Source organism: Stenella coeruleoalba (assembly GCF_951394435.1).
Source record: "Stenella coeruleoalba genome assembly, chromosome: 20".
Lineage (NCBI taxonomy): Eukaryota > Metazoa > Chordata > Mammalia > Artiodactyla > Delphinidae > Stenella > Stenella coeruleoalba.
In genome coordinates this window covers 20,266,232-20,287,961 of record NC_137166.1, presented here as the reverse complement: position 1 = coordinate 20,287,961, position 21,730 = coordinate 20,266,232, and the positions used below count along the sequence as shown (strand labels likewise).

At 42.5% G+C, this 21,730-nt stretch overlaps 1 long non-coding RNA gene and 1 pseudogene across 3 annotated transcripts in view; one reads left to right on the top strand and one right to left on the bottom strand.

Moving 5' to 3' along the window:
* Nucleotides 1–21,730, bottom strand: part of LOC307178589 — a 606,421-nt gene that overhangs the window by 246,791 nt on the left and 337,900 nt on the right. The window lies entirely within an intron of this gene.
* LOC307178588 (ferritin light chain-like) lies at nucleotides 9,666–10,137 on the top strand (annotated as a pseudogene). The gene has a single exon. The product of its transcript is annotated as a ferritin light chain-like (transcript).

Genomic DNA, 21,730 nt, shown 5'->3' with positions numbered 1-21,730 from the left:
TACCTATCGCTAATAACAAATCATCCTAAAATTTAGCAGCTTCATCACATTGATTTTTCACAGTTTCTGAAGGCCAGGCGTGGCTCTGCTGGGTGCCTCCGGCTCAGGGCCCACCACAGTCTGCAGTCCAGGTATCAGCAGGGGCTGCCATCATTATAAGGTTCCACTGGGGAAATACCTGGTTCCAAGTTCACTACCGTGGCTGTTGGCAGGCCTCTGGTGCTCACCGGCTGTCTGCTAGAGACGTCAGTTTCTTGCCACATGGGCCTCTTCATAGGACAGCTCATAACACGGCAGGTGGCCTCCATCAGAGCCAGCGAGGGAGAGAGTATAATGGGGTGCCCAAGATGGAGGGCACAATTTTTTGTCATCCAACCTTGGGAATGACATCCCATCACCTTTGCCATATTCTTTTCATTAGAAGCAAATCACTAAGTCTGGCCCCTATTCAAGAAGAGGGGATCACAGAAGGGCACAAACAGAAGGTGGAGATAACTGGGGGCCTCCTTAGAGCCTGCCAACCACGCAGGGCCAGGCTTTTCAGATCTGTTTATTGAAAACAAACAAAACATTGAGGAAAGTATCCTTTTCCTAACTGTGCAGACTGTGTAGCTGAGGCCATGGATGCCTGAATAAACTAAGGACAACCTTACAGCTCTGCGTGCAGCAGAGCCAGGATTCAAACTGAAGAACCCATACACTCCCTGTAACATCACACAAAGGGAAGCAGAAAGCTCCAAAGGGGATTTTCTTTTACTCACTTCCTTAGCAGTTTCTTCCTCATCATAGAGGAAACCACTTTCTTTTAAGGGCAAATTAATACCCAGTGTGGCACAATAGTTTCCCACAGATGTGTTCGTTTGATTTGCCGCTGAAATTCTTTTAAGATATTTTGCATGGAGAGGTAAACTATTATATAAAGGATGGGTAAACAACAAGGTCCTACTATATGGCACAGGGAACTATATTCAATATCCTCTGATAAACCATAATAGAAAAGAATACCAAAAAAAAAGAATATACGTGTCTAACTGAGTCACTCTGCTGCACAGCAGAGATTCGCACAACACTGTAAATCAGCTATATTTCAATTAAAAAATAAATTTAAAAAAATTTTAAGATATTTTGCAGGAGACTCTATTAAACAGTTAAAAGTTTATCTGCCGTAGTGCAAACAGCAAGCGGGGAGGTGAAGTGGAGTGGGGATGGGATATGTCTCTATCCACTCAACCTCCCTCTAACTCTTAGAGCCCTGAGGATCTGAGAAGCCGGTTTGAAAACATACCAGTACAGTAGAAACTACAGTAAAATCTACGAGTACAGAGCTTTAGAGTCAGAAAAGCATCATGTACCAGCTGAGAGGTATTAGGCAAATCTCTCCAATCTCAGCCTACCTTCCCTCACCTGGAACAGCAGGATAATGGTAATGCCTACTCCACACTGTGGGATAAAAACCCCAGAGAGCCCTGGGTCTGTGCTAGTTAATGCTACTTAACAAATGCTAGTTTGTATGTTCAAACTAAAGCATTAGTAAGTACCAAGATACTATTAGACTTGTCTTCTAGAAAGGGAAAAAAGCAAGCGCCTCAGATGCCAGGTAAGATTGATGCTGTGAAACACAAAAGTCATGGGAAGAATATTAAATCCTACACATAAAGAATGAGTGGGATGTTTGCTTTCTAGCCATGAAGGGATAACTGATACCAGATTTTGCTTCTATTGTAAATAACTAGAAAACTGGATAGGACACATTAAATAACTGATTTCAGATGTAGGTAACAGGCAGTACATGACTGCTAGGCTTGAGGGAAGGGAAACAAGTGAGGTGAGGCCCATGGTGGCCCCGACTATCTTCTGCCTGGGTGATGCCTTAGGACACAGGGTAGAGGCATGGGACCGGGAGAGGGAATCGAAGGAGAACATGATACCTCACTGGGGTGAGACGACAAAGAGTTGAAGGTGACTGAGATCGCTGAGAGTTTTAGGTCAGGTACTGGACAGAATTTATCGAAGGAGAGAAACTCCAAAATCTTGCATAAGAGTCCTCTTGAGTCTTTGGCCAAATACTAAGCTCTGAATGCACAGGGCAAGACCCCAGGAGGCCAAGTAAGGAACTACTAACGGGAGAAAAGAACTTCTGAAAAACTCTGAGCTGACCTCCCCCCGCCAAAGTCACACAGGGCCAAGAGTTCCAACCAGTGAGGGTGGAGAGACTTTGTTCAACTCCATGGGCATTCAACAAACAGACTAAAAGGGTCACACTTTAGAAATATGGTTAATCTAGCCCTAGACCCACCCAAGGCTTTTTTTTAAAGCCTTGAGTGAGTTAAGAGCTCAAGTCAATTCACTTTCTGCTGGAAAAACACCACTGTGAAACAGACGTCAAAATCTAGACATCCAAGAACTTAGCATCCATAAAGTGGAGCATACAATAAAAAAAAAATCTAGACATGCAAAGAAGCAGAAAATGAGATGCACAGAAGAAAAATCAGTCAAGAGAAACAAAGTCAAAAAAGACAGAGAGGACAGAATTAGCAGGAAAAAAATTTTTAAGTAGCTCTTAAATTCAAGGACTTCAAGAAAACCAGAATATAAGAACAAATAGAAAATCTCAGTTGAGTAATGAAAGCTATTTAAAACAAACAGACAAAAAAACCACACTACACACCTATTAGGATGGCTAAAATCCAAAACACTGACCATAAGAAATGCTGGTGAGGATGTGGAGCAGCAGGAACTCTCACTGTTGCTGGTGGGAATGCAAAACAGTACAGCCACTTTGGAAAACAGTTGGGTGGCTTTTTTACAAAGCTAAACATAGGCTTTCCATATGATCCAGCTATCATTTTCTTTGGTATTTACCCAAATGAGTTGAAAACTTATGTCTAAACCAAAACCTGTATATGATTGTTTATAGAAGCTTTATTCATAACTGCCAAAGCTTGGAAGCCACCAGGATGTCCTTCAATAGATGGACGAATAAACAAACAGCATACAATGGACTATCATTCAGCAGGAAGAATACAATCAGCTATCGAGCCACAAAACGACGTGGAGAAATGTTAAATGCACATTGCTAAGTGACAGAAACTAGTCTGAAAAGGCTACATGTTATGATTCCAACTAAATTACATTCTGGAAGAGGTAAAACTATGGAGACAGTGGTGGCCAGGGGTTTGGAGGAAGATCTGAGGGAAGGGATAATAGGTGGGGCACGGGGGGATTTTAGGGTGGTGAAACTATTCTGTATGATACCGTAACGGTACATGCATGCCATTATGCATTCATCAAAACCTATAGGACCTGGCAACACAAAGAATGAACCCTAATGTAAACTGTGAACTTAGTTAATAATAATGTGCCAATACTGATTTATCAATTGTAATAACATTACACTAATGCAAAGTGTTAATAGAGGAAACTATGCACTTGGGGGTGGGGGGTAGTATATGAGAACTCTGTATTTTCTGCACAATTTTTCTATAAACCTAAAACTGCTCCAAAAAATAAAACATTATTTTTTTAAAAAATGCAAATTCTAAAACTGAAAAATACATTATCTGAAATTGTTTAAATCCACTGAATGAAGTAAGTAGCAGATCAGACCCCTGCAGAAGCAGAGATCAGTAAACTTATACATGAAGCAATACAAAGTATCTGAAATGAAGTACAAAGAGATGAAAAGGCTAAATAAAAGAACAGAGGCTCAACCATAAGACCATATAAAGTACTGTAATACACTTGAAGTTAGAGTCCCAAAGGAGAGGAGATAGATTGGGGTAGAGAAAATATTTGAAGAACTAGCAGATGGAAATTTTCCAAATTTGATGACAAATATTAACTCATAGATTGAAGAAGGTCAATAACCCCCAAGAATTATAAGCAAAGAAAAAAAACACTAAGACTTACAATAATCAAACTGTAATAAACCAAAGATAAAAATCTCAAAAGCAGCCACAGAAGAGACACATAACATACAGGAGAAAAAATAATAGTTTCCACTGACTTTTCACCAGAAATAATGCAACAGAGAAAATAGAACAATGTCTTTAAGGGGCTGAAATAAAAACATCGTCAATGAAAATTCTATATCCGGGGCAAATACCCTTCAAAATTATGGTAAAATAAAAAATTATAAAATAGAAAAAACTGAAAAAATCCATAGCTAGAAAATCTATACTATGAGAAATATAGAAGGAAGTTATTCAGGAAGAAGGAAAATGATACCAGATGGAAATTTGTTTTTACACAAAGAAATGAAGAGCACCATAAACAGAAAATATTAAATATTTTTCCTCTCATTTCTTGATTTTTTAAAAAGATTATTTAAATCCAAATAGTAACAATGTATTTTGGGTTTATAAGGTGTAGAAGTAAAACGTGAGACTACAATAGCACAAAATAATGAGAAAAGAGCCTTATACTGCTGTATGGTTCTTACACTAAATGTGAGGTAGTAAAATATTAAAAGTGTAAGTTATGAGTTAAGGGTGCATACTGTAAAACCCAGAGTGACCACTAAAAATACAGGCCACAGAGTTAGAGCTACTAAGCCAGTCAAGGAGATATAATTACTAGAATATGTTCAATTAACCCACAAGGAAGCAAGAAGATTAAAAATATGAGAAATATAAACCCAAACACATAATTTAATTAAATGTAAAAGAACTGAACACTCCCGCTAAAAGATAACACTCATTAGATTGGATTTTTTTTAAATATCAGGCACTAACTATATCATGTATAGAAGCGTTCAAACAGGTTAGAAGTCAAAAGATGAAGACACACTGATTAAAAGAAAGCTGGAATAACCACACTAATATTAGTTAATATAGATTTCAAGGTAAGTATTACCAGATATAAAGAGAAACATTTAATAAGGGCAAACATGTCAATTCATGAAGAAGATATAACAATCACAATTGTCTGTAACTGAAGCAAAAATTGACAGAATGGGAGAAATGATAAATTTACAATTAGAGCTGCAAACTTCAATGCAGTTGACCCTTGAACAACATGGGGGTTAATCCAAGGATAACTTATAGTTGCCCCTCCATTTCCTGGGTTCCTCTGTATCCGTGGATTCAGTCAACCATGTACCATGTAGTACTGTAGTATTTATTATTATACTATTGAAAAATATCTGTGTGCAAGTGGTAGTTCAAACCTGTCAACTGTACTTAGTTCTGGATAGACAAAGTACCTTAGCCCATTTGGGCTGCTAGAACAGAGTACCATAAACTGGGTGACATATAAACAACAGAAATTTCTTACAGTTCTAGAGGCTGGCAAGTTCAAGACGAAGGCACCAACAGATTCGGTGTCTGGTGAGGACTCATTTCCTGGTTCATAGTCATCTGTCTTCTTGCCATGTCTTCACATGGTGGCAGGGGCAAGGGAGTCTCTGAGGTCTCTTTTATAAGGGCACTAAGCTCATTCATGAGGGCTCCATCCTCATGAGCTAATTACCTATCAAAGGCCCCACCTCCTAAGACCATCATACTGAGATAATTTCAACATATGAATTTGTGGGGAACACAAACATTCAGTCTATAGGAAGAAGTAAACAAAAAATCAAGAATATACAAAATGTGAACAACATTACAATCAACTCAATCTAATTCATAGTCTATCCAAGCGCACATGGACTATTCACCAAAATAGACCCTACTGTGGGCCATAAAACAAGTCTCAAACTTAAAACAATTCAAATCCTACAGAGTTTGTTTTCTGACAAAATGAAGTTGAATTAGAAATTAATAACAAGATTCCAGGAAAATCCATAAATGTTGGAAATTAAGCATTACACTTCTAAATAACCCATACACCAAAGGAGAAATTGTAAAGTGAATTAGACAGTATTTTAAACTAGAAAAATAAAAAACACAATGTACCAAAATTTGTGGGATGCAGCTAACACAGGGTTTAGAAGTAAACTTACAGGTCTAAAGATTTATATTAGAAGAGAAAAATAAACATTACCTAAGCTTCAACCTAAAAAGATTTTTAAATGAGGAAATTAAACTCAAAGTATGCAGAAGAAAAAATAATAAAGAATGGAAAATGATATAAAAGGAAATAATCAAAACGTCAGGAAAAAAGGCAACAAAAGTGGGTTCTTTGAGAAATTTAATAAAATTGATAAAACTCCAGCTAGACTGATGAAATAGAGTGAAACACAAATAATCAATATCAGGAATGAAAGAGAACATATCTCTACAGATTCCACATACATTAAAATGACAAAACATTATTAACTTCATTCTCATACTTTGAAAACTCAGGCTAACTGGATAAATTCCTTGGAACACACAAATTACCAATATTGACTCAAGAAGTAGAAAATCTAAATCACCATATACCTATTAAAGAAAGTGAATTTGTAATTAAGTATCTTCCCACAAAGAAAACTCCAGATCTAGATGGCTGTCCTGATGGTTTCATCAGATATTTAAGGAAGATATAATGCCAATCCTAAACAACCACTCTATAAACCTGGAGGAGGGGAACACAATTTCAGCCTCACTGTATGAGACTAGCATAAACCTAATGTCACAACCAGATAAAAACATCCAAGAAAAGAAAACTGCAGGCTCATATGCCTCATGAACATTTTATGAAAAATCCTTAACACAATATTAGCAAATCAAACTGCACAAAATATTACAAAATACAACACAACATGACCAAGTGAGATTTATCACCGGAATGCAAAGTTGGTTAACATTCAAATACCAGCTAATAAAATTTGTCACATTAATAGAATAAGGTGGGTGGGGGAGAGCTATAATAATCTCAACAGGTGCTGAAAAATCTTTTGACAATTTAGAGAAGAAAAAAAGCTCTCACACTAGAAACAGAGGAAATCTACTTAAACCTAATATTATCTATGAGAAGCTTACAACTAACATTATATTAAATGCTTTCTCACTTAGATCAGGAAAAAGGCTGGAATGTCCACTCTCACCAATTCTAGTACAGTGTTGCATAGAGGTTCTAGGCAGTAGAGTAAGAAAAAGAAATGAAAGGCATATAAAAGGAATTTAAAGTGAAGCTATTTTTATTTACAGACTACACAGCAGTGTACATAGAAAATCCTAAGGAATCCAAAACAAAAACTTATAGAACTAAGTGAATTTATCAGTGTCACGGGATCCGTAGACCTAAACATAAAAGCAAAAACTATAAGATGTCTAGGGGAAAAGGAGGAACATATTTTTGTGAACTTGGGCTAGATAAACTTTTGTAGATAGGATACAGAATTCAGTAACCATTAGAAAACTGAAACGTTGAACTTTATCAAATTGCTATTTTAAAAAAGATGTTTGCTTATCAAAAACACATTTTTAAATGATTAAGCAGGCTGTAAACTGAAAATATTCATAAAATCTGACAAAGTGTATATAGAGATATATGTTACATATCTCTAGCTCTGTATCTTCTACAATAAAAAACAACCCACGCAATAAATAATGGCAATTTCTTAAAGTATTAAACATATATTTAGTCCACAGCCAGCAATTCCATTCTAAGGTATTTACCTAAGAAAAATGAAAACACCTATCCACAAAAACTCTTTTACAAAACTTAATCATAGCAGCTTTATTCACAATAGCCAAAAACTGGTAGCCGCCCAGGTGTTCATCAAGAAGTGAAAGAATGAACAAATTGTGTTGTATTCATTCAGTGGAATAATACTCATCAATAAAAATGAACAAACCACTGATAGACACAGCAAAAGTATTATGCTGAGAGAGAAGCCTTCACACAAATGTACACATTGCTTGATTTCCTTTCCAAGAAGTTCTAGAAAAGGCAAAACATGATAGAAATCAGGACAGTAGTTATTTCTGAGAACTCAGAATGACAAGAAGGCCACAATGGAGCTTTCTGGGGTTATCGAAATGTCCTGATAAAAGTGTGGCTTACACGGGTATATATGTTTGTAAGACCTGTGCATTTCAATGTATTTAAACCTTAATTTTACAAAATCTTAACTTTTATTTTTAGAAATGGATGATTTTAAAAACATCTTGAGAACCTAGAAAAGCTAAACAATCTTGAAAAAGAGTAAGATAAGGACTTACACTCACAGATTTCAAGACTTATTATGAAGCCATGGTAATCAAGACACTGTGGTGTTGGTAATGAAAAAAGACACATAAATCAGTGGAACAGAGTCCAGAAAGATTCATACTTATATAACCAACTGATTTGGGGGTCAAGGAACCTAAGCAATTCAATGAGGGAAAACACAGGTTTTTTTCAATAAATAGTACTGCAACAAACAGCCTGGGGTAAATCTATAAGGGGTAAAAATTAACTGTAACTCTTGCCTTACACATACACAAGAGTTAATTCAACGTGGATCATACACATCAGTATAAAAGCTTAGAACAATAAAACTGCCAAAAGAAACCAAATGAGAATATCTTTGCAACTCTGAAGTAGATATGGATTTCTCAGACAAGAATGAAAAAGCATTCATCATAAGAGGAAAATCCGATACACTAGATTTTCTCAAACTTTTAAAAATTTATGAAAAGACATTATTACGCTAGGCACAGATCAGGTGAAAAGTCACAAATATATTCACAAAACATATATCTGACAAGCCTCTGGATCTAAAATATACAAAGAACTTCTCAAACCTCAATCATAAAAAGACAACCCAATTTTTGAAATGAGTAAAAAGTCTAGAACAGGCAGTTCACTAAAGAATACACATGAGGGACTTCCCTGGTGGTCTAGTAGTTAAGACACCGTGCTCCCAATGCAGGGGGCACGGGTTTGATCCCCACACGTCACGTGGCCAAAAAAAATCTATGTTATAAAAATACACATGAGGGCTTCCCTGGTGGCACAGTGGTTGGGGGTCCGCCTGCCGATGCAGGGGACAAGGGTTCGTGTCCCGGTCCGGGAAGATCCCACATGCCGCGAAGCGGCTGGGCCCGTGAGCCGTGGCCGCTGAGCCTGCGCGTCCGGAGCCTGTGCTCCGCAACGGGAGAGGCCACAGCAGTGAGAGGCCCGCGTACGGCAAATAAATAAATAAATAAATAAATAAAAAATACACATCAGTGTACGATAAGCACATGGAGAAAAGGCTCAACAGCATTAGTCATCAAGGAAATGCAAATTAAAACAAAGATGATATACAATTATGCACACACCATAATGGCTGACATTTCAAAACTGGCAACATCAAATTCCGAGAAGGATGTGGAGCTACAGGACTCTGGTACAGTAACATCCAGAAGGCAAAATGGCCACTTCGGAAATCCGTCTAGCAGTTCCCCATAACGTTAAGCATTCACCTGCCCTAGGACCCAGAAATTCCACTTCTACCCACAGGCGTACCTCAGAGATATTGCGGGGCCAGTTCCAGACCACCACAATAAAGCCTGTATCTCAGTAAAGCGAGTCATACAAATTTTTGGTTCCCCGGCTCAGGTAAGGCAGTGCACTCAGTGGTCCGCGGATCCGTCTCTTGCTTCAACAATGTTTGGACAGAAGAGGCCCAGGGACACCCCCCCTCCTCCAACTTCCGACCACCCTCCAACCTTTTTTCCAGTAGTCACCTTCAGAACCAACCTCTACACCTATCCTCAGCCTCCGGGACCAGCCAACACCATTTTTTGAGCTTAGCTCCTAATTGCCCGGCAACCATGAGCTCCCAGATTCATCAGAATTATTTCACCCAGGTGGAGGCTGCCATCCACTACCTGGTCTGTGTGCATCTGCGGGGCTCCTGCACCTACCTCTCTCTGGGCTTCTATTTCGAACGCGACAATGTGGCTCTGGAGGCGTGGGCCACTTTTGTCTGCGAACAGGCCGAGGAGAAGCTGGAGTGCTCTGAGCGTCTCTTGAAGACCAAACCCAGCGCAGCAGTCGTGCCCTCTTCCAGGGCTGCAAAAGCCGTCCCAAGATGAGTGGGGCAAAACCCAGGACGCTATGGAAGCCGCCATGGTCCTGGAGAACCTGAACCAGGCCCTTTTGGATCTGCATGCCCTGAGTTCTGCCCGGGCAGATCCCCAGCTCCGTGACTTCCGGGAGAGCCGCTTCCTGGATGAGCAGGTGAAACTCATCAAGAAGATGGGCGATCACATGACGGACCTCCGCAGGCTGCCTGGTCCCTAGGCTGGGCTGCGCCAGTATCTCTTCCCAAAGGCTCACCCTCAAGCACGAGCAGGAGCCTCCAGAGCCCAGCAGCCTTTGAGGGGCCCCTCTGGCGTCCCCCTGGTGAAGGCTTCTGCCTGAAGTCTTTCTCCGCAGCCACTAGGAGCCCTCTCCCAAGCGGTAGACCAAACGTAAACAATAAAGTTTTTTGCAGTAGCCAAAAAAAAGTTACGTTTATACTATACTGTAGTCTATTAAGTATGCAATACCACTATGTCTAAAAAAACAATGTACATACCTTAGTTTTAAAATACTTTATTGCTAAAAAATGCTAATCATCATCTGAGCCTTCAGTGAGTCATAATATTTTTGCAACAGTAACATCAAAGATCACAGAGCGCAATAGCAAGTATAATAATGAAAAAGTTTAAAATGTTTCAATAATTTTGAAAAATGTGACACGGAGACATGAAGAGAGGAGATGCTGTTGGGAAAATGGCGCCAACAGACTTGCTTGCTGCAGGGCTGCCACAGACCTATTATTTGTAGAAAACCCAGTGCCTGCTGAGTGCAACAGAATGAAGTCTGCCTGTATTTACTCAAGAGAAATGAAAATGTGCACAATAAGAGCTGCATAAGAATATCCATATCAGCTTTGTTCGTAATAGCCAAAAACTAGAAATGACCCAAATGTCCTTCAACAAGTGAGGGAATAAAAAATGGAGTTATAATCATACAACAGAAGTTACCCAGCAATAAAGAGGAAGGAATTACTGATACACGCAACAACACAAATGAGCCTCAAAGACATGATGCTGAGAAAAGCCAGCTACAAAAGAATACATCCTGCACAATTTGATTTACATGGAGTTCTAGAACAGGCAAAATTAATCTCTGTTGAAAGAAATCAGAGCAATGTTTTCCTGAGAGCCAGGAGGAAGTGGGTGGGGGAAGGATGGACCAGGAGCAGGTAGAATGTTTTGGGGGTGATGGAAATGTTCTGTGTCTTGACAGAGATGTGGGTTACGTGGCAACATGCATTTGCAAAAACTCATTAAACTGTAATCTTAAGATCTGTGCATTTCACTGCCTATTAATTATATGTCAATTAAACAAATAAGGGGCTGACATTTTTTAAGGAAGAAGATATGGGGAGAAAAAGCATATACAAGAGCCTGAGAAAATATCAGGCTGCAGTTAAGCAGTGATTAATAATGGGTGGGCATCAATGAAAGGTACCAAATCATGGTGAAATATTTGTTTTCTGTAAAAATGTGGGTTTTGCTAATGATTCACTTTTCAATGTTATCTATGATTGCTTTAAGTAATTTCTCCTCCTTCCCTTTTTTAGGCATGCTTACTTTGAAAAATACGTTAATTTTCTAGTAAGTTTGCAACACTTTCTTAAACATGTACAGTTGGTCAGTCAAGTCATAAGGCCACAGTCTGTCTTTACCACCTACCAAGTAGGCACAGTCACCCACCTGAGGCCCAGGTGGCCAAGGATAGACAGGAGAGCCCCTGAATGCTGAGCTGCAGCTGTAACAGGACGCAATAAACACGACCACAGCACAGATCGTTCTCTGATTCACCCTGAGTTCTTTAGCTCAACAAATTGGGCCTTTTCTGTGCTTTGGGCTCTAGTTTTCCTGAAACCATTTTCAGATGCTTTAAATATGGCAGTGTATCAAGAGGCAATGAAATAAACTTACATCAACTTAATTGGTGGATGGCAAATTTAAGCTAACTGTAGAACATGCATTCAAAAAACAACCAGAATGTTGATTTGATTGTAGGGAGTGAACCATTTTTCTCAGTGCTGTGAGGGGTGGTCTCATCTCTCCCCCATGTCTCTTCCATGGGCCTGGAAATTATCAAAGCAGGATCACAAAACGAGCAGTTGCTAAGGTGGCTCAAATCAGAGATGAGACGGACCATTTTTGCATAGTAACTCCCAAGAAACTTACCATGGAGAGGCCCATATTCACAAGGGGAGACATTGGCTGGTTTCTAAGATACTCCATTAGTGGGATTTGACTCTCCACCCCTCACCATTCTCTCATTCAAAGTGAAGCCAGATGACTGAATGTCACGGGTGATTAAAACTGGTCGCGTCCTAGAGTAACAGGCGTGAGCATTAAAGGGCTTAACCTCTTGTAGCAACTGCAAGAGGTTGACTCCAAGAGTTCGCCTTCAACCACCCACAGCTGTTGGGAAGCAAGTTAAATAGAGCGGGTAAGTCACACCTGAATCCCTCCCTCCCCCATCAAACTGAAGCACGTAGACCCCGCACTACCCAAAGTATGGCCATGAGCCAGGAGCATCAGCGTTACCTGGGAGCTTGTTAGAAATACAGGCTCTCGGGCCACACCCCAGACCTACAGAGTCTGCATTACTACAGAATCCCCGTGTGATGCATGTGCACATTGAAATTTGAGAAATGCTGCTGGGAGTTCATCTGTTTATATTTAACAAACACATATATAGCATTGATTATGTGCCAGGCACTGTTCTACATGCGTTAGAAATATTAACAGATTTAACCCTCACAGCAGCCTTCTGATTGTCGGTACTACTGTCATCTCCATTTCAAGGAAGAGGAATATGGGGCACAGAGAAGTTAAGCGACGTGCCCAAGGTCACGCAGGTAGTAAGTGGCAGAGCTGGGATTTAAACCCTAGAAGCCTAGCTTCGGTGTCCGTGCTCTTAATCATTGCATTGTGTAGTTGCAATGATTCCAAGGAGAAATACAGGATTTTTTTTTTACATTTTTCTGGGATCCATTTGTATCTCTACTTTTGTATTTGTATGTCTATAGTTAACTGTACTGTGATTTGATCGTGGACTTTAACGCACCAGTTTTTCCACCCTAAAGGGTGCAAGACTGGGGTACACTTATCTGAGGTGCTCCCCCCAAAAGGGTACATTTTTCCCATATTCTGTGAAATGGTACTGCTTGCCTAGTTTCCCCATTGAGGGTTAGAGAACTTGGACACATATTCAGCTAAGCTTACTAGTCAAATATCCATCTTTACAAACCTGGAGGGATTCCTTTACTAATAACATAATGACAGGAAATGACTGAATCCACAATACGGAAAGCATTAAAAGAGTTTAGTATCTGATGTATGTCAACAACTATGCATCAGACAAACTACAACTAATAGCCAACATCACTGCCGTACATTTCTAGTACCAATTCCCCCCACCAAAGAATTAGTGGAACCCTCAGGTACATGGAGCTCACAGAAATTAATCTGAAACAATATCAAAATTGTCCATGTTTCACATACAAAGGAACAGACTATAGACCAATTACTTCCTGTAAGTAGATCTGTCTGTTCATCTCAATAAAGGGAATTGCTAAACTTTTTAGTGTGGGATCTTCAAAATGCACACAATATCCTCCTGGATGGAACTGTGATCCTCTGCAGTGGTGGATCTCAAGTGCAGATCTTAAGGTTTTGGCACCTTGAACACAACTCTTAGGCTGTGTGCTACGTGAAAACTCTCCCTTGTTATATGGGAAAGCTATTCATGCTAGACTTCCTTCCTGAAATGTCCCCCGGGTATTACCACTGTTAGCACTCCAGGTTCTCTTATGTTTAGGCAAAAGGCTCAAAGAGTATTTTTGACTGACTAGATTATTCCCTGAAGAACCTACTTGTTCTTGCCTGAGAACAAAGTTATGACCACAACCAATGGCCTCACTCCAAGTACACTTTCATCCTCGTCATCATTTATATTGATGGCTCCTAAAAGTCTCCGAAAGATACTTTCTGACAGGCAGCCTGGTGTAAGGCAGTAATTTAAAACTTTGCCTGCATATTAGAACGGCCTGGAGCACTTTTCAAAACTACCAATGTCTAGATCCCACCCTGAGTTTCTGATTTAACTGGTCAGGGTGAAGCCTGAACTTTGAATTCCCACAACCACGGTCACTGTAAGGATTAAATGGGACACCAAAAATGAGGCAACAAACGCAGTGATTGACACAGCTATCTACTTGAAAATGCCAACTGTCCTCTGCCACCCGTGCCCTCCCAGTTTCTGCCGAAACAAAGGGAATCCCTAAAATATGGCTCTACTTCAGGGGTAGCCGAGCACATTGGAACAACTCATTATGGGAGAAAATGAGAGTCGGGGGCGGGGGGGGGGGGAGTAGCCAGCCACTGACAGGGGACCGAGACACAGAAAGATTTTTTTTTTAAATAAATTTATTTATTTATTTATCTTTGGCTGCATTGGGTCCTTGCTGCTGCGCGCGGGCTTTCTCTAGTTGCGGTGAGAGGGGGCTCTTCTTCGTTGCAGTGTGCGAGCTTCTCATTGCGGTGGCTTCTCTTGTTGCAGAGCACGGGCTCTAGGCACGCAAGCTTCAGTAGTTGTGGCTCGCGGGCTCAGGCGTTGTGGCCCACGGGCTTAGTTGCTCCGTGGCATGTGGGATCTTCCTGGACCCGTGTCCCCTGCATTGGCAGGCGGATTCTTAACCACTGAGCCACCAGAGAAGCCCGAAAGATTTTGTCTAATGCAGGGCAAGAGGTCAGGAGAATGAAGCCAGAAAAAGTCAGATTCAGTAAAATCTGATCACCTGGAAATTTTTCAAGGGCTCATCGCCAGCTCTCGCGCGGCTGCATGGAGTACGTTTCACTCAGAAAAATTTAGGGGTGGAGGAGGCTCCCTTTCGCTTATAATCTATATTTAAATAGAAAGTTCAAAGCTGAAGTTGGGGGCGAGAAAGAGGAGCTAATGGAAGTTAGGGAACCTTCTTGGGAGGAAACAGCTCCTCTCAAGCCTTAGACAATGTCCTGTCCTCTCTACACATCCCTCAGGGAAGAAAAATAGAGAGAGAAACAACTAACACATGACAAGCAACTTCATCACTTTCAATACTTTCAACAATAAAAACTGCTAGGGAAATACTCATGCATTTGTTCAACATACATTTATTGAGCACCTACGATGTGTCAATCTCTGTGCTAAGAATAGTCTGATTTCATAAATGACGAACTAAAACTAAGTAACTTGTCTAAGAAGAGGAAATCACAAAACTGGGGCTCCATTTGAGGTCTGACCCCAACGAACATGTAGAGATAATTAGGTCCCCAGCCTTCGCTGGGAAATTTAGATGTGATATCCCTGGTTCGCAGCTCTTAACGTCTGATACTCCCTTCCTCCCCACCAACCCCAGCAAGTTTCCTGCTGTCTTACTTCGGATTTTACTTCAAGGATCAGCTAGTACATCCGCTTTTTCTACAGGCCTTTCCTGACTCCACACGGGTTGACTCTCCATTTGTAGACCTCTGGCAGCTTGTGAGTGCCTGTGTCATGGCAAAATTATTCCGCATTATGATCAATCACTTGTCTGTCTTCTCCACTGGCCCATGAGATCCTCAGAGACAGGGGTTACTCATGATCCCTATTTCTTTTCATAGGGCCTAGCACAATGCCTGATGAAGAATCGGAAAGGAGGGGAGGGTGGAAGGAAGGAAGGGATTCAGTGAAGTCTTTCTAGAAGAGGTGAGCAACTGAGCTGGCTATAGATTCGAATCAACGTGGGAGGGACTGAATGTTGGCTTCCACTTGCTGGAGGACTTGTTCAAGGGAAATCACAAGGAAAGGCATGTGGTGCTGTGTGGAGAGCACATCGGGACCTACTACCCTCCACGGACGCAGGGTTTCAGGCCGAGCGGCGAAGCTAAGAATGTAAGGGCCGAGGAGGTCTTGCAGGACTGACAAACACTCAGCCATCAGCCACGGAACGGGTATGAACTGAGCACCTACTATGAGCCAGGGGTTCTGCCCAGCAGAGTGAGAGAGACCAGCACAGGCCCTGCTGTCACGGAGCTCAGGGCCTCACAGGCCAAACCTGTTCTGAGAGAAGAAAAAAGAATCAATCAAGGTCCTCACCCAGGCAGTGATGTAACTTAAGTGGAGTCTGAGGGCAACTTATCTTGTTCAGAGTGAAGCATGATCTGAGAGGAGGAAGGGGAGGGCGAGAGAGAGAAGAGGGAGAGAACATGGGAAGAAAATGATGAGAAGCTCCCAATTAGACTCTTAACTCTGTGGGGGCAAAGTTGGATTCTATATGGCCCGGTCTCATGTGTTTTGTGTATTCCAGCACCCAGGACAGTACCTGGCCATGACAGGTGCTCAAGAAATATTCGTGGAATTTTACTGAATTGAAGCGAATTAAGGGAGAGCAGTAGAGGAGCCCTTAACTGGGTGTCGTGGTCCCTGGTGTCCAGTCCTTCCTGGCTCTGCCACTGACCAGCCAAGTGAGCGGGCACTTTGATAGCTTCCCTGTTGTTTGTTGCCTCATCTGTTGGAGGTACAGGGATTTCAATTTGTACCCTAGTTTTCCATAGCATTTGACTATTTCATATGGTCAAATTAAAGCCTGCAGAGCCAGCTAATTTGGGACAATGTTAAGTTAAATAAATATAAACAAGTCTCTTGACCATGGGACATCTCAGAGCCTTGAACACGCCTGGGTGAACTGGAAGCCCCGAGAGGAAGATAACATATGCTGTGGTTCCCAATTCCTTTGACTACAGAACCACAACCTTCATTTTTTGTTTTTCATTTTCAATCTTACAGAACCTCTCCAGCCCTAATGGCGTCGTCCAGTGATGTCATCTAATGATGTCATCCAACTTCACCAAGACAGGGATGGCCATGTGGATTTGGGGATTAGTGAACAACCAGATTTAGCTGATGCAGTGAGTCTAGGTAGGAGGAGAGGAATCTCTTGTCTGTGGGATGGGGAAAGGGTGGCTGCAGGAGACCTGAAGGTCCAGTGAAGAAGTCCTTGATTTCCACGCGGGCTGAGACTTGGAATCTCACTCAAGAAAAGCAAGCCATCCTCTGTGTGAGGCATTGATATTCTGGCGTGGTTTTTAATTTCCCGTCCCTGGGATTAGCTGTGTCAGGGAGGAATCCTTTGGCCGCCTTCTCTCAATACATCCCGGAGCTTTTATTTTATTACCAATTTCCCTACATTGTATGCTTTCTTTGAGAATCACAACCGTGCGAATATTTGACAACTGAGTGGTATGAACATCTTGAAATATACAGTTTTCCCCAGAGTTGCATTTTGTACTATAATCCGAGGTGATCTTGGTTGCCAGAAACACTCACGCCGTTAATGGATTTGGAGGGAAGATGCTAGTAATGAGATTTTCAAATGCGAATTATTTTGCTTTCAAATATGGGGTGAAATCCAATGAAATATTACCTTCGACACGCTGGTGCAGTAGGTCCAGCTGATCAAATGAACGCTCGGCGTGTGCTTCGTGTCGGCCTTTTCTGTTCCAAACAAGAGCTAGAGGGGATCCGTCTTATTTTCTCCTGGTAAGATGGATCCTTGATCCCCAAAGTTGTCTTCTGTATTTGAGGGTACACACTTGGCCTCTTCACATCTACAATCTTGAGAGGTTTATTTATTTCACTCACTCATTCAATAAAAACTGACGGGGAACCTACTATGTGCCAGGCAGCTTCGTACCCTGAGTGGTACAGCAGTGAACAGTATTTTACAATATTTACAGATGTTTCTGTCATCACAGGGCCTACAACCTGGTGAGACACATACACACGATAGACAAGTAAACACAAACATTTAAATGTCAGGTGGCAGTAACAGCCTTGGAGAAGAATAAGCAAGGTGAGGGTTAGAGTATGATGGGACGGCTCCTGTGTTAGCTAGGGTGCCAGGGGCTGCCCTTCTGCGGAGGTGACTACGGAGCAGAGGCCCTGGGGAGAAGAGGAAACTGGAGGCCCACGGCTGCTCCAGACTCCAGAACTCTGGAGCGATAGCGCGGAGCTTTGGGTGCAGCTTTGCCTGGTTCCAGATTGGATGTTCCTTTCATCGTGTCATCCAGCCTCCCTGGGAACCAGACAGAGAATCATCAGGGCGAGGCAAGAAGTTGGAGATGATGCCAGGATCTGAAGGAGGTGATGCCATGATACAAAGAAAGGAAATTCAGGCAGGCTGGCAGGCAGGGCACAAGGAAGATGGGCAGCTGTGCTGGACCCCATCCATCTGGCCTGCCTCTCCCTGACACCCCACACTCAGCAGGTCAAAGCTGGGCTCCTCGTCCTTGCCCCAGAGTCAGCCCCTCTCCCTGACTTCTCCAGCTCCATGAAAGGTACCCAGCATCTGCCTGGTCATCCAAGTGTGGCTGGCTCATCAAACTCCCCTGCCACCCCCGTTCCCTCCATGCTCCTCTTGTCACACCCTCCAGCCTCCACAGATGACATTTGGGACACCCCCCCAGCCCTCCACCCTGGAAGCCTAGAGGCTATGTCAGAACACTTACGGAACCATTCCGAGAGCACCGTCTTCTTGAATTTATAGTACAATCTCCTCTAAAGGGGCCAGCAGAAGAGAACCCAGAAAGGTGCCACTTCCAAATGGGGCCACTTGAGAAATGATAGCGATTGCTCCAGAAATACTTCTCCACCCCGCTGCTGTGCCGTCAGCTCACCCGGGATTCTCTGAAGCAATGGGATGCAGAGATCTGGGAGATGGAGCCGTCCTTTCAACAGAAAGGAAAGCTGGCCGAGGAACCCTTTCATCGTGGTTTCTGCGAGACTCTGCCTTTCATCTGGGTGAGTGGTGAGTCCGAAGGAGGAGAAGTGGCTCTATTGAAGTGACGCCTCCGAAATGGATGCTGGGTACTAACGGAGCAAACGCCTCTTGGAAAGGAGGTGAAAGCTCGACCGGAGAGCACTTTGCATTTGGGTGGGCGAGGGCAGAACATGTTGGAGCCCACAGGAGGGGAGGCCTGGAGAGGAAAGGGCTTGGTGCAACGGGCCCTGCGGGTGCCACTCCAGAGCCCCTCGGCCCACCCTGGGGGTCACTGCCAACACTCCTACACACGGCAACATCTCCCTGCATCTCTCTGCCCGAGGGTTTCTGCTGGCTGCAGGAGGGTTTCTGCTGGCTGCAGGAGGGTGCTTGGCCCGCGTACAAAATAAGCCAGAGTGCAGGGGAGTTACAAATGAGACCCTCAGCCAGTGAGGGGTAAGAGCCGGTGGATCAATGCCTCAGTTCCCTTGCCCCTTGGTGAGACAATCCTAGGTGTGTTCCAGACTCTCCAGAGGGTCCCCAGTGAGAATGAACCCAGTTATTAGCTTTGCTCTCTTCCCCGTCTGGCCTCCCCACTCGCTCACAGTGCATTTTGGAATCACATCACAGATAAACCTCATGTACCCATCTCTGTCTTAGGATCTGCTTTTAGGAAGAACCAAGCTAAGACAATGGGGAGACCGGCCCAGTAGTAAGGAAGCCCCCAGCAGTCTGAGGTGTCCAAATGGGCCTCCTTCTTGCAGGTATCAGCATCAAAGGACAGCCAATTCCAAGGCTGTGGGGAGAAAGGCAATGAGCCTCTATGAGAAAAAATTAAATAGCCTCTAGAGAAGGTGCCTTGCCAATGTAACGCTGTCAATAAAGTTTGGGTGCCCCAAAGCTTCCCAGGAGACACATGCACTCAAGAACCCTGTATTAGTAAGCTAGGGCCGCCCCTGGAGGCTAGAAATCTGAAAGCAAAGTACTGGTAGAGTCGAATTCTTCTGAGACCTCTCTCTTTCGCTTGAAGATGGCCATCTTCTCCCCGTGTCTTCATATGGTCTTTCCTCTGTGTGTGTCTGTGGCCTAATCTCCCCTTCTGATAAAGACACCAGTCCTATTGGATTAGGGCCCACCCATATGTTTTACCTTAATCCCCTCTTTAAAGGCCTATCTATTGGGCTGGCCAAAAGATTCTTTCGGTTTTTTCCATAAGATGCCTCTAGTGACATTTAATTGTCTTTAACTTCATTCAAAACAATTTTGTTAGATTGTATGTGACAGCTGTCATATCAGCATGCATTTTTTAAAAGACTTATCAAAATTGTTGAAATTTGTGTAGCCATTTAAAAAAATATATTTTTAATTTTATTTATTTTTGGCTGCATTGGGTCTTTGTTGCTGCGCGAGGGCTTTCTCTAGTTGTGGCGCATGGGCTTCTCATTGTGGTGGCTTCTCTTGTTGCAGAGCACAGGCTCTAGGCACACAGGCTTCAGTAGTTGTGGCACACGGGCTCAGTAGTTGTGGCTCACAGGCTCTAGAGCTCAGGCTCAGTAGTTGTGGCACACGGGCTTAGCTGCTCCACGGCATGTGGGATCTTCCTGGACCAGGGCTTGAAAGCGTGTCTCCTGCATTGGCAGGCGGATTCTTAATCACTGCATCACCAGAGAAGTCCCCCGTGTAGCCATTTTAATATTGAAGATGGAAGAAAAAAAAGCAACTTTTTCGGCATATTATGCTTTATTATTTCAAGAAAGGTAAAAACACAACCGAAACACACAAAAAAGATTTGTGCAGTGTATGGAGAAGGTGCTGTGACTGATCGAACGTGTCAGAAGTGGTTTGTGAAGTTTCGTGCTGGAGATTCCTCGCTGGGCGATGCTCCACGGTCAGGCAGACCAGTTGAAGTTGATATCGATCAAATCGAGACATTCACTGAGAACAATCAACGTTATACCATGCGGGAGATAGCCGACATACTCAGAATATCCAAATCAATCGCTGAAAATCATCTGCACCAGCTTGGTTATGTGAATTGCTTTGATGTTTGGGTTCCACATAAGTTAAGCAAAAAAAACTTTCTTGACCATATTTCCACATGCGATTCTCTACTTACACGTAATGAAAATGTTCCGATGAAAATGCTCCGTTTTTAAAACAAATTGTGACGGGTGATGAAAAGTGGATACTGTACAACAATGTGGAACGGAAGAGACCGTGGGGCAAGCGAAATGAACCACCACCAACCACACCAGAGGCCGGTCTTCACCCAAAGAAGGTGATGTTGTGTATATGGTGGGATTGGAAGGGAGTCCTCTATTATGAGCTCCTTCTGGAAAACCAAACGATTAATTCCAACACAAGTACTGCTCCCAGTTAGACCAACTGAAAGCAGCACTCGAAGAAAAGCGTCCAGAATTAGTCAACAGAGAACGCATAATCTTCCATCAGGATAAGGCAAGACTGAATGTTTCTTTTATGACCAGGCAAAAACGGTTACAGCTTGGCTGGGAAGTTCTGATTCACCCGTCATATTCACCAGACATTGCACCTTTGGATTTCCATTTATTTTAGTCTTTACAAAATTCTCTTAATGGAAAAAATGTCAATTCCCTGGAAGACTGTAAAAGGCACCTAGAACAGTTCTTTGCTCAAAAAGATTAAAAGTTTTGGAAAGATGGAATTATGAAGTTGCCTGAAAAATGGCACAAGGTAGTGGAACAAAAGGGTGAATACATTGTACAATGAAGTTCTTGGTGAAAATGAAAAATGTGTCTTTCATTTTGACTTTAAAACCGAAGGCACTTTTTGGCCAACGCATACAAACACTGTCACATTCTGACGTAGTAGGGTTAGGACTTCAACTCACGGACTGTGTATGAGAGGTGACACAATTCAGCTCACGACAGACTCAAGAGATGCCCACTTCCCAGCCGAACAGAGAAGGACTCTGAATCCACCATCTGTGAGGTTCCTGGATGTGACAGATCTTGGTTAGAGCACAAAGCGACAAAGCATAATGCGGCCTGAAATGAGCCTGTCAGA